Source organism: Microtus pennsylvanicus, chromosome 15 (assembly GCF_037038515.1).
Source record: "Microtus pennsylvanicus isolate mMicPen1 chromosome 15, mMicPen1.hap1, whole genome shotgun sequence".
In the NCBI taxonomy this organism is placed as follows: domain Eukaryota; kingdom Metazoa; phylum Chordata; class Mammalia; order Rodentia; family Cricetidae; genus Microtus; species Microtus pennsylvanicus.
In genome coordinates this window covers 44310806-44335087 of record NC_134593.1, presented here as the reverse complement: position 1 = coordinate 44335087, position 24282 = coordinate 44310806, and positions in this window count along the sequence as shown.

Sequence of the window (24282 nt, the reverse complement as noted above, 5' to 3'; positions counted from 1 at the left end):
GTTTGGATAGTTACTGGGTTGCATAAACCTTGGCTTTACACCAAAATGGCAGTTTTCAAATTGGGTAGAATTAATGATTAACTCTCTTGCATATAATCTCATTACCAACTGCTTAATGACTTTTCTTGTGAACCACTCAAGCTCTTGTTATTAATGTTTAATTAACACTTTAAAAGCTGGCTTCACCACCGCCCGGTGGATCTCTATGAGTTCGAGACCAGCCTGGTCTACAAGAGCTAGTTCCAGGACAGGCTCCAAAACCACAGAGAAACCCTGTCTCGAAAAACCAAAAAAAAAAAAAAAAAAAAAAAAAAAAAAAAAAAAAAAAAAGCTGGCTTCAGACCCACAAGAGGACCATGTGCAGAAGTGAAAGATCTTAGAGCACTCATTCCTTCATGGGATGTCTTCGTCAAGCATCCTCCTCGCCCCCCAAGACTCAGAGATCTATGTGGAAGAGAGGAAAGAAAGATCTTTGATGACTTCAGGGAAGCAGTGTCTTCCAGACACAGCAGGACAGAAACACACAGAAACTCACAGAAACTGTGGCAACATGCACAAGACATGCACAGATTCAAGAAGCCAGATAGGATCGGGTACTGAGAAGGGAAAGCGGGGTGTGGGATACCGCCCTGAGAAAGGAGAGAATCTGTTTTCTCCAGTGGAGTGTCCCTGAGCATACCAATGACACTCCAGGGCTGCCATGTGCTCAGGAGTAATTGCCCAGCACAGCTGAACTCCACATTTGTTGTTGTTTGGGTTTTTTTCTTGTGAGTTTTTTTTAAAGATTTATTTATTTATTATGTGTACAGCATTCCTTCCGTGTATGCCCGCAGGCCAGAAGGGGGCGCCGGGTCTCATTATAGATGGCTGTGAGCCACGATGTGGTTGCTGGGAATTGAACTCAGGACCTCTGGAAGAGCAGTCAGTGCTCTTAACCACTGAGCCATTTCTCTAGTCCTTCTTGTGAGTTTTTTAAACTTTGTTTTGCTTTGGCATTTTTTGACTTGCTTCGTTCATTGAGGGGGGGGCTGTTTTTGTTTTGAGAGGGGTAAAGTTGAATGGGTAGGGGTGGGGAGGATCTGAGAGGAGTTATAGAAGGAGAAAACAGGATCAAACTATACTGTATGAAAATAAAAAAGAAGAAAAAGCTTGCTTCAACTTCATGTTTTACCTTGATTATCTGATGTAGCAATAGTGAATGCTGTGGTGGGCTAAATAAGGCCTTTCCAAAATACCCAGAGTCTCTAACTATGGCAAAAAGGACTTTGTAGATGTGACTAAACCAAGGATTTGCTGTGAAAATATCTCCTGGACTTTCCACTCAGACACGATGTTACTACAAAGGTTCTTATAAAAGAATGGCATTGACAGAGCTTTGTAAGTCTGCAGCAGAGGTGAGAGTAATCTCCCACAAGCCAAAGAACATGAGCAGCCCATGGAAGCTAGAAGAATAGAGAGCAAATTCCACCCTGGGTCTCCAGTAGGAAGTATCTTCATCTTAGCTCAGTGACACTCATTATCCTCAAACCTAAAAACAATGTTGTGTTGTTTTGCAACCCTTATACCTAAAGCTCAAGGAACATTGCAAAAAGGAGGTGGAATTAAAATGGGGAGGGTGATAGAAATGTTTTAAGAACCTGAGAACCAGAATGTCTTCTGCAAAGTAGTGTCTTTTATAATTGACTATAGTGGTATTTCACTTGTATTTTAATAAATAAAGCTTGCCAGAAGATCAGAAAAGTAAAACAGTCTCACTGGCCAGCCTTACAGACCAAGCAACAATAGCACACACCTTTGTTACCAGTAGCCACGAAGACACACAACCTTATTTGCAGTAACCATACTAGCTTGCCATAGAAACCAGACGGTAGTGGTGCATGCTCTTAATCCCAGAACTAGAGAGAATTATAAAACAGGAGGAGACATCTCTCAGTCTCAGTCTCATTCTGAGATTCCTGGAGGCAGGATTGCCATTTTGGACTGAGGTAGAGGTAACAGCCAGTGGCAGGCTGTTTTGCTTTTCTGACCTTCAGGTTGAATACCAATTTCTGAGTCTGAGTTTTTATTAATCATGCTTTGCTTTTCTGGTCTTCAGAAAAGCTTTATTTATTAAAATACAAATGAAATGCCACTACAACTGGCGGGGAAGATGCACCTACAAAGTCTCACCATATGGTTGCCTAAACAAGATTTGCATAATGATAATCCCAGTTGACATGCCAACGTGGATGGAATAAATTTCACAAGGGTCTATCCTTAGCTGAAGAGCAACAGGCAATCAACGGCTGCTGAGAGAGGGAGACTCAGTCTTCTCCAAAGACAAGATTCTACATAGGCTGTCCAGTCATACCTGCCCTTCTGCCTGCATGCATACCTAGACCTGTCAGGAAGGGCAGTTACTGGGATTTTCTCAAGCAATAATAATGGTTGTAATGATTTACTTGATTATTTCATTCTTCAGAGGCAACTCTCTCATCTGCAAAAGACAGGTGAACCTTCCCTATTCAGGACCACACTGTAAAAGTGATCAACCCCCTACTTTAATTCTCCACAATTTCCATAATTTTAATATACCCACCAGTACAATATCTATACATGGAATCAGAACTCCTTTTCCATCACAGGGTTTCATAAAATAAATTAACATTGCATATTTACATAACTTCCTTTCTTTCACCAGTTGTTATTAGGTTCCTGGGCTCACTAGTGGGATTATGAAACATTTGCGAGAATCTATTCCAAACGTCTTAGTTTTAACCCTCTTTAGCATGAATTTTGTGAGCATCACACAAGTTCCAAAAACTTTGTTCAGTTTAAGACAATTGACTAGTAGTTAGTTAAATATAATTTTCCTAGAAACTAAAAATTGAAAAAGGTGATGTTACTCAACAGAATGATCATTGGTAAAGCAGAAGTTCTGTTTTAAGGTAAAAATATGTTAAATTTCATATAGACTTATAGAAGGAATGGTTTCTATTTCACTTTCCTAACTTCTAACATAAATGTACTTAACTTCTAGTACAAATTGAAAAAGTTAGTTGTCTTAATTTATCCAAAATATGTTAAATGTGCTAATGATGAGATGGGAATTGTCTAACTAAATTTCAGAGTTAATTCAGAGAAATACTAACCCAATATGACACTGTTAAACTTAGCTTGTACTTTCTGTGCTCAAAATAATCACCTCATTATCTTCAGTGTTCAATTCCTTTCACTCAGTTAAACACACAGTTTATTATCTATGAAAGGATGATACCTGAAAATAATAATTAGATAAGCACATGATGTGATCAGTAAATCAAATTAAGTTGACTCTAGATTAAAGATAATAGAACAAAAACTATTTTTACAAAGATAGTGTTAAGAGATCAAGAATGTTAAAGTATAATACTTTCTGTTTTTCATTTATACTGTCTGTATCATTTGAGCAGAGATAATTTTGAGCCTTGAACAGGGATCTATGTAGCTACTGCCCAAAATTTTGCCTTTGTTTGTTGAGGTGTGGGCAAAGTTTCCTGGTTTACATTTCTGCTCTGAGAATTAATTTCCCTACTCATAGTGATGGGATTCATCAGTGAGTAGCTGCAGCTGTGATTCCAAGAGATGAAAGAGATGAACCAGCACTAGAAACCTTCTCAGTGGATAATCTTGACAAATTGTGAACAAAGTTGCCCTCTGCTCCTTCTATTCCCCTTAACCTACCGCTTTCAGATCTCCAGCAACTTCAGTGTGCCAAAGTTCATAGTCAAGTTCTTCTCTAACTTGACCCTCCGCCAACAGTCAGTGGATTTTTCTTCCACTTTACAGCTTAGTCAGCTCCCTTGAGAGCTGGAGGTGGTAGGGGGATGAGGAGGGCATCTTTCCCTCTCCCCTACCACTACACTGCAGACAATCCCTTGTATCAACTATGCCCTTCTCATGCCCTTAGCGTCAGCTTGCTCATGCCCCTGGAAACAGGGTAGGCTCTATTGTGCTGCCCAGGTGAGGTAGAGGATCCTCTCGCCTGAGTGCTTCAGCCTGGTGATAGGAAGGACCAGTTCTCCCTAGTGTTACACTGTCTCTGTCTCTTTCTCCCATACCACATCATACATTTATTCGCCACAATAGTGACCTTCTACCTACCTTGCACTGCAAGAAATGCATGGGTCTGTTTTCTTCTTAGAGCCTGGGGCAGACTGTCGGTTGCTCAGTTCATTATACAAGGCCATACTCTGTAATCTTTGTCAAGTTGCATGACTCCCTAATGACCAAGCATTCAAATATATGAGCCAATGTGACCCGCTCATATTCAAACCTCCACAAATTCAGTGTTATTTTCTAAATATTCATCTCTTTCTAGCTATACTTTGGCCTTGTAGGCACCTACATAGATCCTAAAATTTAAAAATTATCTATATGATAGTGGTGCCAAAATCTCTCTGTTCTCATATATGATTTCTCATATCAAGGATAGGCATTACCTCAGGGCAAAGGGTTGGGGAAAGGGGTTTTCAAACACAAAGACTTAAGAAGCAAGGTGGTGTATCCATTTTTATATTGGACAAAACTGACTTCAAGATGCTTTTATTGTATTTCAAGACAGGGTTTCTCTGGGCAACAGCCCTTGCTACTCTGGAACTAGCTCTGTAGACCAGACTGGCCTTGAACTCACAGAGATCCACCTGCCTCTGCCTCCCAAGTGCTGGGATTAAAGGCTTGTGCCGCCACCACCCAGCCAAAAATGACATTTTAATTCTTAACATCTGCCCAAAACACAATGACACCCAAGTTTGTAAAAGAAACTCTACTACCCCTTAAATCACATTTGATTATTATATACCAATACTGGGAGACTTCAATATCCTACTCTCTGAATGAACAAGTCATTCACATAAAAACTAAACAGAGTAATACAGAAGCTAACAGACATTATAAACCCAATGAACCTAACAGATATTGAATATTTCAATCAAACAAAAAAGCATATACCTTCTTCTCAGTACCTCATGGAACTTTCTCCAAAATTGACTACTTACTCAGACACAAAGCAAGTTTATATATCTATATCTATATCTATCTATCTATCTATCTATCTATCTATCTATCTATCTATCTATCTATCAATCTATCACTCCCTTTATGGGTTAAAGCTAGATTTCAACAACAGAAATTAAAGGAAGCTTACAAACTCATGGAAACTGAAAAACTCTTTACTAAATGAAATGTAGGTCAAGACTGAAGTAAGAAAGAAATTAAAGACTTTTTAGAATTCAATGAAAATAAATATATACATGCAAACTTATGGGACACAATGAAGGCTGCTCTAAGAGGCAAGTTCATGTGACTAAGTGCCTAAAAAAGAAAAAAAAACTGGAGAGATCTCATACTAGCAACTTAACAGTACATCTAAAAGCTCTAAAACAAAAAGAAGTAAGCATTCCCAAGAGGAGTAGATGGCCCGAAATAATCAAACTGAGGGCTGAAGTCAATAAAACAGAGACAAACAGAACACTACAAAGAATGAGAAGTAAAGGGTTGGTTCTTTGAGAAAATCAAAAAGATAGACAAACCATTATCTAAATTAACAAAATCAGAAATAAAAGGGGAACATAACAATAGACACTAAGGAAATCCAGAAAATCGAAAGGACATACTTTAAAAACACAAATTCCACCAAATTGGAAATTTTAAAAGAAGTACCCTATACTACTTCAATACCCTAAATGTTTCAATTTTCCTAAACATAGCACTTTCCAAAGTTAAACCAGGATCAGATAAGCAATTTAAACAGATTTATAGCCCCTAGTAAAATAGAAGCAGTCATTAAAACTCTTCCAACCAAAGCAAGTCCAAGGCCAGATGCCTTTAGTGCAGAATTCTAGCAGATATTTAAACAAAATGCCAATGCTCCTCAAATTATTCCACAAAAGAGAAACAGAAGGAACACTGCCCAATGGATTTTACCCTGATACCTAAATGTAAAAATTCAACAGAGAAAAAGAATTATAGAAAGATTTTCCTTATGGACATAGATGCAAAATTCTCCTGAAACAAATCCAAAAATATGTAGAAAATGACACGGAGTGATCAGATATCTTACAACCTAACCTTCAATTCACATAGAGACTGATGGCTAATCTGAAGAATAATTTGACTGCATTAAATGTCAATCAAATCTAAAACAAACAAACAAACAAATCCATTCCCTCATATCTGGCTATTTGACATCTCTCATTAGATGTCTTTGGAATCTCAAGCCTATCATGGCAGGTAATTCATAAATCTCAGCTCTAATCATTTATCTTCCATCCAAAATTATCTACTTTCCTCCCAGCTGAGCTAACAGTAGCACCATCAACTAAGAACAGGTTAGTATTATCAAATATATTAACATTATCACTGATTCCTCTCATCCCACAGCATCCAAATGAGAAAACTGTAAACCTACCTCCAAAATACAGTCTATTCACCATCCTCTATCTCTGCCATTGCCAGCTCAGTCCAAGATGATATCATCACTTACTTGGCTATCACTATTCCTTGCCAAGGCATCATCTACCTTCCAATCTCGGTACAATTTGCTTCCTGTCACAGCGTCAACTGGCTTCTTGTCTTTGAGAATTTTCTTAGAATTTACTTCCCCCAGAGGAATCTTTCTGGCTAGTCGTTGTTTATTAGTTAGCCGGCTCAGGTCTGACTTAATTGAACCTTCCCCTTAGCTTCTCTGCCTCATTGTCTCACTCCCCTTAACTCATAGCTTACTACAGTTGGAACAGATGCTCCATTACCATTGTGCCCCTGGAAACTAGTCCAGAAAAGGATTAGATAAACATTGTTGGATGGCTATTTGAAAAAGAAATTATATTCCTAGGGGTTTCCTGATTAATTTTAAAAGCCTGTCAATCCACAGACCTTCATAAGTTTCACAGTAGCTCTTCCAACTAGCTGTTGAGGACATTACCACTGACCTTAATATTGTCTCATGGAGCTGGTCTGAAAAAGCTCTGAAGGCTAGAAAATGATGGTCTTTATTTATTTTCTTGAAGGCCTCTTTTACTCATTATCTTTGTCTTTCAAATTGTTGCAATTTTTTTTTCTATCTTGTAATTGGTATTTTAAACTTGGTGGGCTTTAGGGTGTGCTTACTTGATATTTGTTTATTTGCTTAATTACTGGGTAGAAGTAGACTTAAATGTTAAATAATTTTGGTTAACTTATTATATTATGCTCTTAAATGTTAGGCTTAGAAATAAATCCCTTCTTGTGTGATTATTTGAACATCAGTCTGTTCTCTGAAATGCATTTAATACATTTAATCACTCTGGAACTGGATTCACTGTCAGGTGAGAAATAAGGATCCAATTATAGTCTCCTGCAAAGAATACCTTAATTGTCTCAACACCAATTATTGAGTGTGCAGTACTTGACCAGCTATGTGAACTCGAAGCTATATTTATGGGAGAATACTGGCTCTGAGTTCAGATGGCGTGTGTTAAGTCAGACTGACTGGCCCTCACATTTATATGTTGTCTAATACTAGGCTCCATTTCTTCATCTGTAAAAAGTGATGACATTATCTACCCCTGAGAGCTCTGTCAGAATTAGAGAAAGTAATACAAAGAGCATGGTGCTATGGTCTGGTAATGATTTGTCTCTCTAGAACCCATGTGTTGGAAGCTTGGTCTTGAGCTTGAAAATGCTAAGAGGTGGCGTCTGATGGTAGATCAGTTATTAGATTGATTTAGAATTGTTGTTTCTATAAGAAAAAAGTTATGTATTTGGCTCTGTTTATGGTATTTTGACTTGAAATACCTAATTTTACAGAGACATGTTAGTAATATGTTAACATCTGGCAGTATTATAACTCTCTCACTCTTTTTTCTTGTATCAAGCATCTTTGTTGGGTAGTGATGGTGTAGGTGTTTAATCCCAGCACTCAGGAGGCAGAGGCAGGTGGATCTCTGTGAGTTCAAGGCCATCCTGGTCTACAGAGTGAGTTCCTGGACAACCATCACTACATAAAGAAACCCTGTCTTGAAAAACAAATAAACAAAAAGGAACCTTCATGTTTTGGTCATTCCTGAGCATGGGGCCTTCTCTGAAGTGTAGTTGATATACTTACCCACTGACATTCCGCTGGAGTAAATTGATTTGCAGGTATCAAATACAGATAGCGTTTTGGTTTGGCACTGTATCCTGTGTCCACCTCTCAATTCTGGGACTCTATCCACCTCTTTAACTTGTGCAGGTCTTCTGTGTGTTGTCACATCCTCTGTGAGTTCATTTCTGCACCAGGCCTGTTGTATCTGGAAGACACTACTTCCTTGGAATCATCAGCCATCTATAGCTCTTATAATATCCCTTCCTATGCTTCCTCCCAGAGCCCAATTTGGTGGTGGTGAGGGGCTTGTTTCGTTTTGATATTCTTTTTGTCTTACTGCTTTGATGATGGAAGTTACAAAATGCTTCCACACTAGCTCAGAATTATGTATAATAAAGGGTTATTTATTTAGGGGTAGACTTACAGATCAAAGTCCTAGACCACAGTCCTCTGCATGAACAGGGAACGGGAACTGAATCCAGCAGCAAGAGAGCAAGCATGTGCTTCACCTCGGCAATTATAGTATAAGAAACCACACCCAAGTGGGCTGGTATCTTAAAGGCTGTTGGCTGAAGCAGCCCCCACAGACTGCTTTTTGTGTGTTTTTGATTTTCATTTTTTGATTGTTTTTTGTTGTTGTTGTTGTTGTTTTATTGTTTTTTGTTTTATTTTTATTTAAGAGTGAGAGAAGGAACATGAAGTTGAGTGGGCAAGAGGGTAAGGGTGTTCTGGAAAGAGTTAAGAAAGGGAAAATAATTAAAATATATTACATTAAAAATCAAATTATATGAAAAAGGAGCATGTTTGCTTGTTTTGGTTTTTGTTGTTATTGATATTTATACTTTCTATGTGAAATATAGAGACAAGTGTTATAGGTGAAATGAATTTCTAGTATTTTAATTAACACCACATTAAATTAAGAAATTAATGGATTAAAAAACTGTCTTAAATACTGTCTTAGCGACAGATTCTATTGCTGTGAAGAGACACTATGACTATGGCAACTCTTATAAAGGAAAGCATTTAATTGGGGTGGCTCCCTTACATTTCAGAGCTTCGGTCCACTATCATCATGGTGGGACATGGTAGCATGTAGTCAGACACGGTGGTAGAGAAGTATCTGAGAGTCCTACATCTTGTAGGCAACAGAAAGTGAGCTGAGATCCTGGGCCATATCTTGAGCGTATGAGACCTCAAAGCCCATTTCCACAATGCCACACTTTCTCCAACAATACCACACCTACTCCACAAGGCCACACCTCTTAATAGTGCTACTCCCTTTGGGGACTATTTTCTTTCAAATCGCCAGAATCAGCACAAATCTCTTTCTCTTTCTCTTTTGCTAAGTGAGTTCTTCTTTTGTGCTTAATTCTCTGTGTCGACACTGCCAGTATGAGAAGCACAAGTTTACAACTTAAACTGTGCCCATCCTTGGAACAGTCCAGTGGCACAAAAGTCATTTTTTCTTTTCTGAAATGTTTCACAGAAATTTCTGTAAAGTTGTCTGTGGCTGGTAAGTTTTTTGAAAAGATCACTGACAATTGGTAGTTCTTAGAAATTGCTGCATTTGCACAGCCTGTTTTTTGTGGTTATCTATTCACGTTATCCAGATTTTTCCATTGATTTGCATAGAATTGTATACTTTTAGAATTCTTTGAATGACTTCCTTCTGGGCTTCCTCTCACACTGTCATTTACTAATTTATATAGTTATAGTCCCCTTGCTTTTCCCTTATTAAAACAGCTACATTTTTTTCCTGTCAATATTCAGATTTCAAATTTATCCTCTCCATTTTTTCTTAATCTTGCTTTTATTAATCATTACATACTTCTGTTTCTTCCCTCATTTCATTTACTTATTTATAAATTGTGTAATTTCATATGACAGCCTTTTGGGGGAGCGTGTGAAACTAAGAACTTTATAAAATGTTTCTTGTCTGCATGCATTAATTATCATAATAAAACTTTTATATTACCACATGAAGTGACCTTTGGCTTTCTGGTTTGTTTCTGATTTTTCTTGATTGTGATCATAAAGTAGTTTGTGATAAAATGCATCCATTGAGGATTACTCTGTGATGAAAATATATCAATTTTCATGAGTCCTTCTATAGATATTTGAAAGCAATTTTTTAATTATTCAGAATCAATGTTCAACACACATAAAATTTTATTTCTATGTCTGTCTGAGGCATGTATATATGTACATTTGTATATGTATATACTACATGTATGTATATATGTACATTTGTATATGTATGTACTTATGGCTGCACATGTATGCCTGAGCATTTACGGCATGCTCTTTATTGATTGACTTAGCTCCAATGCCCAAATTCAATAATAGATGACAAAGATTTGCATTTATTGGTAAGGGGAAATGTTGGCTAAATGATATCTAATTATAACAGGTAAAGGAAATTAGTTTCAACAACCCTGCTGTACTGCAAGTTAGCTATAGTTTTTGATATTGGGCTAATTATGCTTTTGTTGCTGTCATTGTTTTATTTGCTAACTTGACAAAAGTAGAGTCATCTGGAAAGAGACAACCTCAGATTGACTGAATGAAGTCTATTTGAGCATTTTCTGGATTGATGATTTATGTGGGAGGGTCCAGCCCACTGTGGGCAGTGCTACTCCTGGGCATTTAGTCCCAGGAGGTTTAAGACAGATAGCTGGACATGAACCTGAGGTGCTAGCCAATAACAGCATCTTCTGCATCTCAGCCGCAGTTCTCAGCTCCAGGTTTTTGCCTTGCATTCCTGCCCTGGTTTTCTTTCATGAGGGAAACCCAAATAAAGCTTTTCCTCCCCCAAACTGGCTTTGGTCAGTGTTTTATCACAATAAAAGAAAGCAAACTAAGACAGGTATTATATTCCTGAAATATGTAAGTGGTGGGGATTGTATGCTTTCATTTCAAAACTGCAAATTAATAAAATGCATTTGTCATTTAGCTGAATTTAACCAGACTTTCAAAAAATGGTGTTGCACACAATAAAAAAATAGATATTAGCTGTCACTTTTAAAAAATAAAGTTTCCCAGGTTTTTTAAGACCTTAATCTCTTATACTCATGTGTTTTTGTTCATTTCCCCTTGTAATTTCTACCCTTTCAGCTTCATGAGTGTTACTGCTTTTGATTGGAGCATAGATTTTCATGACTTTTATATCTTCACTACCAATTGTCCCCTTTGGCATTATAAAAGACCTTTATTGTAAAGCGCTTTTCATCCTGAATTCCACTGTATCTGATATTGACATCTCAAGAACTACTTTAATTTTAACTCTTCTGAAAGTTTTAGATGTGTCTCCTGAATGCAGAACAAAGTTTGAAGTTTCCTTTGGTCTCCAATGTGAAAAGTTTTTCTTTATATTAGGTGGGTCAAATTCATTTACATTTATTGACATGAAAGATGTGTCTGGCCTTTGGTCTGTGGTATTGTTCTATCTGAGGACAGGTAGTTTTTTAAGTCTTTCCACAGTAATCTGCTTCATGCATGCATGGTATTTTGATATTTAAGAAAGTCTATATTTTTATTTTCCTATTTATCATTTTCTTTAGATACCACTAGTTCTATATAAAACCAATGATAGTAATAGCATACTTTCTCTATGATTTTTGACAGCTCTTTGTCTGCACTATGAATCAAAAAAATTATAGTTCTTAGAGTTGATTATTTTGCTCTTATTATTTGTCTATCAACCTGAAAGAATGCCTTGTGAAATTATATTTCTGATGTTATAGATAAAACAATCACCATTTCTATCCCCAAATCGCCTATTTATTAGACAATTAATTTCTAAATTGTGAGAATATGGAAAGTTGCTTTCTGTCGTGCTGATCACTTTGTTGTAGTCTTTGTTCTGTTTGTTAAAAGTATTTATCTTTTGTTGCAGGTTCTCTGTTGTTGTTTCCTTGGGTGTTGGTTAGTGAAGATAATTCTTCAGTAATTTCTTCAACAAAGGCCTGTGTCCTATGCTGGTTCCCCCACTGTCAGTTCAGAGTCAGTGAGCTCCCATTAGCTCAGGCATGCTGTGTTTTCACTTCTCCCTCTCTTCAACTGGATTTTGGGAGCTCAGCCCAGTACTTTGCTGTGGATCTCTGCCTCTGCTTCCATCAGTTACTGGATGAAGGCTCTATGAGGACAGTTGAGGTAGTCTTTGATCTAATTATAGGAGAAGGCTAGTTCAGGCACCCTCTTTACTGTTGCTTAGGGTCTTGATTGGGGTCATCCTTGTGGATTCCTGGGAATTTCCCTAGTACCAAGTTTCTTGTTAGCTCCATAATGGCTCCCTCAATCAAGATATCTTTTCCCTTGTTCTAAACTCGACTATTCTGTTCCCTCATGTTCTCTTTCTCCTCTTTTTCTCCCCTCTGCCTTCCCTTCTGCCCTCCCTTCTCCCCGCACCCCTGCATTCCCAATTTTCCCAGGAATTGTCTATTTCCCCTTCCCAGGGAGATGCATATGTTTCTCTTAGGGTTCTCCTTGTTCATTTCTCCTTGTAATTTCTAGGACCCCTAGCTTCTCTGGGGTCATGAACTGTAGGCTCATTATCCTTTGCTTTAAGTCTAATAATATCTTAATCATGGTATGTACAAATGAGAACATACCATGTTTTTTTTTTCTGGGTCTAGGTTACCTCACTCAGGATGGATTTTTTTTTAGTTCCATCCATTTGCATGCAAGTTTCAAGATGTCATTGTTTTTTTTACCGCTAAGTAGTACTCCATTGTGTAAATGTACCACATTTTCTTTAGCCATTCTTTGGTTGAAGGGCATCTGGGTTGTTTCCAGATTCTGGCTATTACAAATAGTGCTGCTATGAACATAGTTGAGCAAATGTTCTTGTAGTATGATTGAACATCTTTTAGTTATAGACCCAGGAGTTAGGTATTGCTGAGTCTTGAGGTAAGTTGATTCCCAATTTTTTGAGAAACCGCCAAAATGATTTCCAAAGTGACTGTAAAAGTTTGTGTTCCCACCAGCAATGAATGAGTGTTCCCCTTACTCCACAGTCTCTCTAGCATAAGCTATCGTAAGTGTTTTTGATCTTAGCTATCTGACTGGAGTAAGATGGTATTTCAGAGTCATTTTGATGTGCATTTCCCTGGTGACTAAGGATGTTGAACATTTCCTTATATGTCTTTTGGCCATTTGAGATTAATTTTGGGTTTTTTTTGGGGGGGGCGAGAATTTTGTGAAAAATAGAGACCAAGGAGAAGGCAGAAGACTTTTCCGACTTTCTTGAATAAAGACAGTACCTATCATCGTTACAGTCACTAAACATACTCAGAAATTACTATTTTCTTAATTTCTATTCTCCAAGTTAGTTTTTAACTTTTAAAATTGATTTTATTGAGCTATATATTTTTCTCTGCTACCCTCTCATCCTCTCTCCTCCCCTTCTACTCTCTCTCTCATGGTCTCTATGCTCCCAATTTACTCAGGAGAGCTTGTCTTTTTTGACTTCCCATGTAGATTAGATATATGTATGTCTCTCTTAGGGTCCTCATTACTGGCTAGGTTCTCTGGGATTGTGAATTGTAGGCTGGTTTTCTTTGCTTTACGTCTAAAAGCCCCTTATGACTGAGTACATATGATGTTTCTTCTGTTGAGAATTCTCTGTTTAGATCTGTACCCCATTTTTTAGTTGGATTACTTGGTATTTTAATGTCTAGGTTCTTGAGTTCTTCATGTATTTTGGAGATCAGTCCTCTGTCTGCTGTGGGATTGGTAAAGATATTTTCCCATTCAGTCGGCTGCCATTCTGTCTTATTGACTGTGCCCTTTGCCTTACAGAAGCTTCTCCGTTTCAGAAGGTCCCATTTAGTTAATGTTGCTCTCTGTGTCTGTGCTACTGGGGTTAGATTTAGGAAGTGGTCTCCTGTGCCCATGTGTTCAAGGTTACTCTCACTTCTCTTATATTCTCCTCTATGGGGCTTAGTGTGGCTGGATTTATATTGAAGTCCTTGGTCTATTTTGATTCTGTTCTGACAAATAAAGTTGCTTGGAGTCAGTGGGTGGTTCTTGCCACTAGCTGATCAAAATTAACCCTAGAGATTTGGAAAACTGTAGACAGATAAGAGACAGAAAGTAGTAAAACTGGGCTAAGAGAGGATCTCAGCCCTTTTGCATGAAGGAATGGAAGAGACAGGAAGTCACTGGTAACTGCTCCTTTGGATCTCTGATCTTTCAGGTTCTTACTCCAATATGTGATTCTCAATTTATTTTTATTTTTGTTTTTTGAGTGGGGTTCAACCTGAAGATCAGAAAAGCAAGGCAGCCAGCCACTGGATCTTAACTCTACTTCAAACCGAAATGGCGATCTTGCCTCCTGAGCCTTCAGAATGAATCAGAGAATGAGACCTGTCTCCTCCCATCATATATTCTTCTCCAGTGCTGGGATTAAAGGAGTACACCACCACCACCCAGCCTCTATGGCTAACTAGTGTGGCTGCTGGAATTAAAGTGACTCAATTTTTTATTGATAAAGAATAATTAATTAAGGCTTCACTTATCTTTTAATTTTTACTGTGAACAGAAAAAGTTTTATTATACCCATTTTCAAACGTGGAGATATAAAACCAGGCAGATTCCATTAGTCCGTGATTGGAATTTGGTCTGCTAAGTCAAGGCTTTTCTCCTGAGCGTACGGGATGTTCTAGTCACGCTGTTCTTAACACAATATCCTTTTGGACACTTTGGCCCTGTCTAAAAATAGCCAATGAATAGAAAAGACATTGTACACTTACTAAGAAAAACCAAGATATTTCAGTTTTTAAAAAATTTCCTCCTTATAATATTTAAATGAGTAGAATTTGGAGTGATCATTAAAAAAATTGCACCTATTTTTTGTTCTATGGGTAAGCAGCTGACTAGCTAAACATTGAACTGGTTGAGCTTCACTTTCTTAGCCTTTAAATGGTTTAACCTTAACCTCAAATATCTAAAATCAATGTTCAGAGACTAATTCTCTGGACCTATTGAACAGTGCCATGACATCTTGCATCAAATGCAATATTCAACCACAGAAGGAGGGTTCTGTATCTCCTGTTCTCAGGGAAGGGAAGTACAGTTTCCCGAGAGGGGGAGAAAACATGGGAAAGACCCAGCACCTTCTACAGACCGTCTAATGCAGTGCCTCTCAACCTTCCCAGTGCTGCGACCCTTTAACATAATTCCTCATGTTGTGCTGACCCATAACCACAAAATTATTCTGTAGCTACTTCATAGCTGTAATTTTACTCCTGTTATGAATTGGGATGTAAATATCTGATATACAAGATGACCCACAGGTTGAGAATCACTAATCTAATGGGTCAGTCTCAGTCTTTGCTCTTCTCCAGTCAAGTTCTCCTAGAGCCCCTAAGCAAGACAGGGTGATGCTGATGTCTGAGATGGTACTATTGTATGGAAAGGTGAAAATCTCCCTCCTCTTTTCCTTCTCTTCTGTATATCCCAGGCAGGCCTTGAACTCACCATTCCTCCGCTTCAGGTTCCCAATCTCCGGGATCACACATATGCCCCTATGCCTCACCAATCTTTCCTAATTCACATTCTGTTTCCGTTTCTATGTCTCTCTTCTCGTTGTTTCTGATGCTGCAGTGATTACAGCTGTATTTCTCTGAATCAAGAAACTCATAAACTGTGCCTACTATGTACCCACATGGCACTAAATACTTGAATTAGTGCTTGGAAAAGAATTACTGGAAGTTATAAAAATCTTGATCTATGCTGAGGGGCAAAAATACCCTATAGAAATGTAGTCATTAGCATAAGGAGACTGCCGTACCATAGCTTACTGTTATCTCCACTCTGAAATGTAGCCACAAACATCCTTTGTAACTTGCGCAGTTTTTGTTTATTATACATCATTTTCTCCTTCAGCCAGATTTGTGGCTTATAAAAATAACCAAATATTTGCTTACAAATTGTTATAATGAAAATCTGTAGCCTGCTGTAGTGAGATTCATGATCATGATAACTTTGAAGCATTTGTTTGCATTTGGAGTGTGGGAGAATAATTTAAATTTAAAATTTTTGCATAAATTATTTATATGTTGAGTCCAAGAGGCAACACAATTAGTACAACATTTTTTTTAGAAGCGAGGCAGAAGTTTAAAATTTATAAATACCGCTTTACATTTTGGCGGTGCTGGATATAGTTTTCTAGAAAGCTGTATTTTTCTGTTGTTTGAAGAGCAGTTAGCTGTTTTCCCCTCTCTAACAGATGGAACCAAAGCATTGTGAACATTTTTATTAAAACAGCAAATGAAGCTATGAAAGAAGTGTCACATTGCCAAGTATTCATCTTGCAAATTAAATTCTACAACTTAGCAGGTGGTTTAAGTTCTCTTTAGAAATTTAAAGTCAGCTGATTTCCTTCCTCTGTGGTTTAACAGAGGCGCGGGTTCACTGCTTCACTCCCTTACACAGAGTCTGTTTGCGTGTTCCCGAGAATTGACAGTTGGGAAAATGTTTGCTAACTCTCACTCAAAACGGCTCCTGATTGCCACATTCAGATGGTTGAGTCTCCAATTTCCTTCGCTGTTAATTTCTACCATTTGTCTCTGGAATCTGTAAGGCTCCGTTGAATCCAAAAGCTAAATCCCACGTGCAGTATGTTTTCTGACCATTTTGATACAACTACATCCTTGAGTGCGTAGGCAACTATGCTTCTAGATATCGAAAACTGCACCATTCAGCCAGTTCGCTTCTAGTTGAGGGAATGGCGGTGAAGTAGGGTCTGCCTTTGGTATCTAGAGATGGGGATTGAGTCCATGTCTCCTTAAAAATTCACCTAACCTAGGGGTGCTAGAATCCTCTCTATGAAATGGTGCTGTGTTTACACAGAAAGTAGTCACATCTTCCCACGTGCTTTATCATTTTTACAGTACTTCTGTACCGTACATAGTGCACATGTGATGTGGGTTACAACTGTGTGGTGTTGGCGTGTTCAGGGAATAACGGCAAGATTAAAAGGTCTGTGGCTAGAGGATTGTTCAAATATTTGCTGCCCAAGCATGGGGACCTTTGTTCACATCCCCAGCACCTATGTAAAATGCCAAGTACAGAGGCTTAGGTCTGTAATCTCGCTATGTATATAAGCAGAAACAGGAGAGTCCCTGGAATCCACCAGCGGTCAGCCTTGTCAATAGGCAAGTTCTCGAGTAAGATAGAGATGCAATTTAGGAAGATGCTGACCCCTGGTCTCCTCAGGGACTCACACACACATATATATAAACACTCATGCAGTACGTGTGCGTATGTGAGCGTGCACATACACATACACAGCGTGCGTGTTCGCGCACACACACATGCATACATACATACATACATACATACATATAAATAAATAAAAGTGATCTGCATGTAAATGTGAACAGGGAGATAGGCAAAGAAACACTAATGTGCTTGAGAGATAAGAAATAGGGTCTGGAGAGATGGCTCAGTGGTTAAGAGCATTGCCTGCTCTTCCAAAGGTCCTGAGTTCAATTCCCGGCAACCACATGGTGGCTCACAACCATCTGTAATGAGGTCTGGTGCCCTCTTCTGGCCTGCAGACATACACACAGACAGGATATTGTACACATAATAAATAAATAAATATTAAAAAAATAAATAAATAAATAAAAAGAGAGATAAGAAATAAATAGAGTAGCATGCCTGGAGCAGAGAAGACCTGCTGAGAAGCAAGCTCAGGCCATCTTATTTATTTACATATTTATTTTAATATTTCTGATCTTAGGTTGCCTAAATACACAAATGTGGAAACTGCATACACAGAGATAACTGTGATTGTCGCCTCTTCCCAGTGTCTATGGGTAAGCTGAGGCAGATAAAATGCATTAGCTTCGGTAGTCATTTTGGAAGGGAGAAAGTAGAATTATCTGTGCTGCTTTGGATGTCTAGACTGAATAGCAGGCTACTTTCACAAAAGCAAAAGTTCTCAATATTTCTCCACTGCCTATAGAAAATACAACAAATGATTATTTACAGACTTTCTTGATGTAGCCGGCAAACTCTTGAGATCATTCCTCAACAGGTCTTCTTATATCCTGGTGAACCCATTCAATGTCTCCCAAGCACAATTGGACTCCTTTGCCTACCTGTCTGTTCACATTTCCCAACACCTCCTTCCTTCTTTGATTACCTAAATCCTTATTTCTTTTTCGTGAGACATAATTAAATGCCCGAATTTGTGCCCACTGCTTCCCCCTTTGAGTCTATCTAGCACCAGTTATAACGTAGTAGCTTATATGTTGCGCTTTGCTTTTCTTGTATACTTTCTATGTCCTTAATTGAGATGTAGGATTCTGAAGGTAGAGTCACCCCACATACAATGAATCACGAATACCTCACTATCCAGGATGCAGTATTCAATCATCTTGATTGACACTGTCGGGTAATGGAAAGTTTCTCGGGCTGCCTCAGGAAATATGAAACAGGATAGAAGCCAGCTTGAAGCCCTAAGGGCTCAAAATTATAATGATAGGTTTGCTTGTCCAGCATGCTTCTGATCTCCCTTCCTCTGGCTTTTTTGTGGATATTCTCTCTACCCTCTGCAAATTTGTCAGTTTCAAAGCTGTATTTGACAGGCCAGGCCAGTACACAAAAAAATGTTCCGGCATTAAAAGTTCAAAGGGAAGTCTGATTCTCACTTACATTGCACACCGTATGTGCTGTGGCTAAGAGCTATTCTCCAAACTACTCTCTGTCTTAAGCCCACACTTACTCCAGCCAGCCAACAACAAAGCAGAAGAATAAAGTACTGCAAATCCTTCACCAGTCACAGAGACTTTCACACAGGAGGGCACACAGTATTGACAGATGTCTGGATGTATAGAGGAAAGAAAGAGCCAGAAGGAAACTAAGAAACTAAGAGCCAGAAGGAAACCTCTGCATCTGTGCTCAGTTGATTTTGGAAGGGATACCGAGACATCAGATGAAGAAGAGTCTCTCCAACACTTGTTGAGACAACTAGCTCTCCACACAGAAAGCACTGAAATGGGACCACCATTTCACTTTGTATATAAGAATTAACTAAAATGGATTCTAGGTCCCAGCAGAAAAGCCAATGTAAAATACAAATACAAAGTTAGATGGAAATCTAAGGCTGTGAAATTCCTTTTTTTCTTTGTTTGTTTTTAAGACTGGGTCTCACTATGTAACTCAGGATGTTCTGGAACTCACTATGTAGACCAGGTTAGCCTCAACCTCACAAAGATCTGCCTATCTCTGCCTCCCAAGTGCTAGGATTAAAGGCATGTGCCACTAGGCCCAGCAGCTGTGAAATTCCTAACATAGAAATAAATCTTATGCCCTCTAGTTTCTTGCATATCATATAAACAAGTGATTTATTTTTCCTAAAATTATTTTAAATATTTGAAAATAGAAAAACGCATTTGATTTTTAAACAAGTGATTTCTTATACATGATACAAGCAATAGAAAAAGGAAATAAATTAGGCTTCAACAAAAGTAAAAATATATGAACATCAGATAACCCAAACAAAAAAATTGTTTTTAAATCACATGTCTGAGAAGGAATTTGATTCTTGAATATACAAAATCTCTTACAATGTAATAAATTGATAATAAAAAGGCAACCCAATGGAAAAATGTATGAAGAATTTAAATAGATGTTTCTCCAAAGATAAAAGATTAATAAGAAAATGAAAAAAATGTTTAACATCATTAGTCACTGGAAAAATATAAACAAAAATCAGAATAAGAAGCAACAAAAGATATATAGATTAGAAGGATGGGAGATAAGTAGTGTTAGTGGAGAGATTAGAGCGCTTATATGTTGCTTATGGGAAAGTAAATGATATAAGTACTTTGGGAAGCACTTAATTGCTTCATTGGCAATTCTCCCCAAAGGGTCTGGAACTGTAGTCAACAGTTTCCTGGAAACACCAGTTATTACATGTCCCAGCAGCCCCCTTCCTATGAGTATAACCAAAGAAATTGAAAACATATGTCTACACAAAATCCTCTAGCCTGAAAGTCAAAAGCAACCCCAGCGTCCATGACTTGATAAATACAGTGTTGTGTGTCCATATAGTGGGGTAGGATTTCATCACAGAACAGCATGAAGCAGCTGGGCACATGGCTGAAACCTCAGCCTTTCACAGACTGAGGGAAGATGATAGCGGACTCCAGGCCAGCCTGTGCTACATAATACATTCAAACTCAGTGAGAGTTTGTTTTTAACAAATCTTTTTTAAACGTGCACAATCCTTGGAACATTATGCAAAGGAAGAAGCCAAATGCCAGTAACATACGAATTGTCCAGAATATGCAAATTCCTAGAAACAGAAATCACTTCAGTAATAGACAGGAAGAGAGGAATAGGGAACACCCCTTTTCCGTGCATGGTGTTTCTTTGGGGGCTGATAAAAATGCTCTGGAATTGATATTAGCCTCAGTGTACAAAAATTATTGAATTGTATGATTTGTAAGGGTTCAGTTTATGTTACATGAATTATATATAACTCAATGAAGTTGCTTTTAGTTGAATTTTGTATGGTGTTAGGAATTAAGTCCAGGAAGTCATAGACATGAGTTAAGTGTTCAACCACTGATTTACATTCTGTCTCAAGCTATTTTTAAGATTTATTTTATTTTATGTGTTTTTCCTGCATAAATTCCTGTTCAGCATGCACAAGTCTTGTTCCCACGGAGGACAGAATCGGATCCCCTAACTGACATTTCAGACAATTGTGAGCGGCTACATGGGTTCTGAGCACAGAACTCAGGCCCTTTGAAAGAGCACCCTTAACTACTGAGCCATTTCTGGAGCCCCTGTTTTCTTTTTAGTGACAACCTTTATTTGTGCTCGTATTACTTGGTCAAGAAATTGCCCAGGATCCTATGTTACTCCAACAAAACAGGGAAATGCATTCACTTCAGATGTCTGGAAGGAAGGTGGAAATATTTGATGAACGGCGCTAATTACCACAACCAGCTCCAGTCTTAGCCATACAAGCATGAGTAGCAGAGAAGGCTATTTGCTATACTAGTCCAGCAGTGAGCACGTGACATAATCAAACCAATCAGCCCTCTTGGTGCTTAATGCATGCTACAAGCAGAAAGATGGGGTGATTCCTAAATAGGAGGGGAGGGATTGGAACTATCAAAAACCACAGTTTTAGCTTTGTGGAGGACACCCAGAGTCCAGCTGTGACCCCTCTACCCAAAGACTTTTAAGATGCAGAAGAATTCTAATTAATAAGTAAGTAGCAACAAAGTGGAATTCAGATCTTATAATTCTTTACCCAGAAGAAGGTTGCACATATTTCTGGAGGAATCCTAACAGAATTAGGAATTAGAATTGTTGTCTGCGTCTGGCTTCTTTTTCCCCCACAGTTTATGGGTGCCTAGATGGAAGGACTGCTCTTCCAATCATTCATGTTCCCCAATTTCTACTTCAGCTCTGCCTCTCTTCCCCAGACTTAGGGCTCTGTAACAGGGCTCATCATTTTTGTGGAGTTTTGAGGAGAGGTATTCAGTTTACACTTCCACATTGCTGTTTTCACCAAAGGAAGTCAGTACAGAAACACAGGCAGGGCAGGAACCTGGAGGCAGGAGCTGCTGAAGAGGCCATGGTTGGGTGCTGCTGGCTGGCTTGCTTTCCATGGCTTGCTCGATTTACTTTCTTTCTTTCTTTTCCTAATTTAACTTTTTATTGATTCTTTGTGAGTTCTAAATCATGCATCTCAATTTCATTCATCTCCCCATCCCTTCATATCTGACCTCTGCCCTTGCAACCTCAGATAAAAAGAAATAAAATTTAAAAGAAAGAAAAACCTCACCACGGAAACTGTAATGTGAAACAGTAGACCCTTTAGTTCATACAACTTTACTCACAAATGTTCGTTGCAGTGACTCATTTGTCTGGTTCGAGACCTCTGATTTCTACTACGCTATTGATACTGGGCCCTCACTAGGACTTGGCTATTCTGTTATTGTCCTGTGTCATGGAGATGATGCAGCTCTGGTTTTGCAGGACTGGCCCCTTCACATGCTCTAGTAGGTCACAGATCGGGTGGATGTTGGGGTGAGCCAACTCATAGCCCTGGTCTGGGTCTGAGTGGTTGCTGGATTAGTCAGTCTGCCAGCTCTCCCTCATCTTCATCACCAGGATGAACTCTTCAGTATTGCCCTGGCTAGCTCACCCTATGTAGTAAGTAGCAAGGGGCAGGGCCAATTCTGCTTTCACTCCCTGAGTACTACCTTGCTCACACCTACACCTCTCATGAGTGAACAGGGCTCACTAGATGATCCTGGAGACTGTTCACAATCCAGCTGTCATCTTGTCTGAGCCAGGGAGAGGGCTGAAGCAGAAGACCCAATTAAGCTATTCCCAGATTCCGAACACAACACAAACAGGTATATATTGTTGTTCTAACTTCCTAGATGCTGGGCAATTTGGTAAGGAGCAATTGATGTAGCATCCCTCTTCAAAATCCTGGCACAATGCCTTATTTGGTCTGGGTAGAGAATTATTATGTATAACTTTGGCCTTATGCAAATTGCTCATAAAAATCCATTCTTGCTTCTTCGTGGCTCTGAATAAAGCACATTCATTTCCGTTCGCTACCTTTAGGTGTGTGCTTTCCCTAGCCTTAACCCTATAGTCTCACCCCCAAAGGACCTGACTATAGGGCAGCTTTCATATTAACACAATTCCTTCCTCCTCGTCACTCCAGCATATGCCAATTTGTAGTGAGCATGTCATTAATCACCCATTGCCATGCTATCAATTAATCAGTTCTGGACTGAATAAGAATCAGGAATGGAGCATGCAGCCTACAAAGGGGGGCTTCCATGCTCATTTTATGTGGGGAGGTGACGGCTCCACAAGAAGCCAAAGGCCATGCTGGTAGTTTTCATTCATAAAATAACCTATCCATCTCTATAGAGTGCTGCATATGTGCTTAGCATTTCTGTCTCCATCTGTCCCCCACATGACTCTGTACATTCTGGTGACCAGTAAACTGAAATCCCTCCACTTGCTGGGATTGCTAATGACTGGTACTTTAGGCATACTGTTCTCTTTACAAAAACACTCATTTCTCTTCTTTTTTTTCATCTGTTAAAATTTTGTTCCTATAGCACTCAGAACTTCTTAAGAAGTCAAGGCTCCTCTTCGCCTCATTTTTGCTCTCCAAATTCATCCCCCAAATATAGAAATGTTCTTTCATTTGTTGATTTTTAAAACACATTGTTAATCACTATGAAATGGAAGGAGCTTTTTCTATAGTTGAAGAAGGAGGTTCATGGTGAGTCCATTTGCTGACACTGCCCCTCCCCGCTCCAGTGACTCTTCATCTCAGGGACTTCCCCTGAAGCCTCAGTCTACTGGGACTTGAGCTAAGTGGTCTATTCAGGAGTGGACATCAGGTGAAGGACAGGGCAGAAGGAACAAAAAAGCACCTTGGAGATACATTTGCTCCAGGCAGTTTGGCAGGCATATTCCCCAAGGTCTGTCCTCATCGATTCATTTCAACTACTTTGGGATCTCTGTATACATTTCTCTGACATTCTTTGAAAAGAAATGCAAGAATCTTGGTTTTAAATGGAGTTGCTGATCCAGGCCTTCTTGACCCCAGTGTCTGCTCTTTTCTATACTAATGTCATTCTGTTTGGCATGCCTTCCTTCCTCTGGGAAACCGTGCTTAACTCCCAAGTCTAAACAGGTGTCCCCCTATGGACTCATGCAGGTTTGGATTTGCATCTGATTTTTTTCTTAACTCATGTGTTTCTCTACCACTCGGGGAACTTCTTGAAGCTCATATCTGACTCAGCCCCTAGAATAGCTCTTTTGCTAAAGCACTTTTTCAGTATTTGTCTCTTTCTTTGCTTTGGCTTTGCTCATTTTATATTTTTTGTCTTAAAGTCTTGCTATGTAGCTGAGGTTAGCATGGAACTTTTTGTGTAGCCCATGTTTCTTTGAAGCCTCTTGCCTTTTCCTTCCAGGTGTTAGGAGTATAGGTGTACACTGCCAAGCCTGGTTTGATGCTTATTTGCTATATGAATAGCTACTCTACAAAGCCCTTCTTTTTGTTCACTTACTGCCAGATAATGATCATGGTCATATACTGTCTTGATTTGTTCCACAATGTTACTGCCCATTCATTCATTCATTCATTCATTCATTCATTCATCCATTTTTCTCCCTTTAAGAGTCAGACTCTG